Here is a 2133-nt window from a genome sequence, read left to right as displayed (position 1 = left end):
TAATAAAGATTTTCATTATGTTACTTACAACCTAACTCGTTATAAAAACCGAGCTTGAAAAACAACATTTATGGGTTACTTTTTTTTTTTATATTATGAACCACCTTTTCATATTTAAAAAAGAATTAACTTTTGAAAATAGTTTTTGCGTCTTAAATAGAATGCATTCTTTAGAAAATCCAGTAACTAGTTTATTAAATAAAACTAATACCTATTTATACTGGAGATAAGCTAAATAAAATTTTGTAATCCTGGAATACTTTAATAAAATACCTTTTTACTAATTAATTAGTCTTTTACACGGTTGCCACTTTAAAAGTAAAAATGTTTGAGTTATAGTTTAAGTATATTTAAAGTTAAAATAGCTCAAAACTTTTTGTTAATCAAGCATAAATGCATAACTAAAATATCATTATCATAAAAAAGCACAATATGTAAATAGAAAAAAAAATACAAATAGTAAACTTCATTACAGTCATAAGACTATCCTGATAATTCAAAAATTTATTCAAAGTTTTTGAAATAAAAGTGTCAGATACACCTGAGTTTTATAAAAAGTTCTTAAACAGCTTTAACCTAGTCTGAATTAAAAAAAAATTAACTAGCCTGTTTGTTTGGCAACTCTGTTTAAAATAAAGTTCATACCGAAGTTTATAAACAGTGAATTAATTATATAACTAAAAAAATTACTATAAATCAGCTTGAATTGACAATTACGTTTCTAAGCATAAAAATGTATAGAAATTAATTAAGCTATTAATGAATTAGAAAAACCTTTTTTTTTATTGAGCATTATAGCAATTCTTTATCTGCAATAAAAATATTGCCTTTAAAAAGAGCAAATGTGAATTATAAGATCAATAAGTTCTATTATACGTTAGTTTGGAGTTATTGAGAGAAACAAAAAAAACTGCTTAAGTCAGTTTCAACAACGCACATCATTATTTTCAATAAATACAGAGTGATCAGAAAATACTGTTAAGGTAAGTTATAAAGTAGCAAAAGTAATTACTAAAAAAAGATACCGTTTAGAGTTGAAAACTTATTTAAATAATTAGTGTTTGGGTTAGTAAAACATTTTTGTTTGTTTCTTCAATATATAAAGCCGACTTAACCAAATTAGGACTTAAATTAATCTGTTAAGATGTGAAAACTGATACGACAGATATTGCTCAATTTAGAATTTTATTACAGGTGGTATTACTAATTTTGACATTTTAGAAGAATTTCTAGGTTTAGTTCCAATACAAAGCACAACAATAGGTAAATACATTATAAAAGCAAAAGTACAATGCAGTAACATAAAGTTTTTAAAAGTACAACTTTTTGCTTCTACTTTCAGTATATAATTAAGTTAAAGGTAAAAAAAAACTGTTTCAAATAACATTAAAAAATATCAAAAGATACTGTTAAGCTACTTTAAATGTGTTTTTTAATTAAGTTTATTTATATGGTAGATTTTTGGTGTCAATTTGAAATTTCATTACTTTTTATGTGAAAATTAACTAAAATTTTAGGCTTTTCGATAATTTTCAAATTCAAGGCTTTTACAGATTTTTAAGTATAAAATGTCAAATTCAAAGCTTTTCCAGGATTTTTTGGCTAATTTAATTGTTCACACTTATGTGTATACATTTAATACAAATAATAATTCAAATTACATCTGCTGCAAGACTTAGAATTAAAATATATTTTAATTTAAACCAACACTGTGCATTAAACAAAACATTCTTCATAAATTTAATTTACCACTCTTTAAAGCAAAAAACTCAGTCCGACTGACCAAAAATAGGCTGATATTTTAGCATACAAAAAGCAATTCAAGCCAAAAATTAAAAAATGACTAAATCGGCCTGAGATTTGAAGTCTTCAAATAGTCTTAGTCTAAGTGTTGGAATTTTTGTTTGTTTATTTGGTCGAATTTTATCTATTTTGATTAAAAATGTACAAGCTTATAAAATTACCATTTTTCAGTCTAGTTTTTATTCAATAGGTAGTTTCACAAAACAGCAACTGTTTTTATTAGTATGCAAAACATAAAAATTAACCTATTTTGCCAAAAAACATTGTTTGACAAATTAAAAAGTATACCTAACAAAATCTTTTTCTAATTTATGTCATATATATTGTTTT

Source organism: Thalia democratica, chromosome 2 (genome assembly GCF_965202585.1).
Source record: "Thalia democratica chromosome 2, ktThaDemo2.hap1.1, whole genome shotgun sequence".
NCBI lineage: Eukaryota > Metazoa > Chordata > Thaliacea > Salpida > Salpidae > Thalia > Thalia democratica.
The sequence above is the reverse complement of the archived record's forward strand: the minus strand, read 5'-3'. Positions refer to the sequence as shown.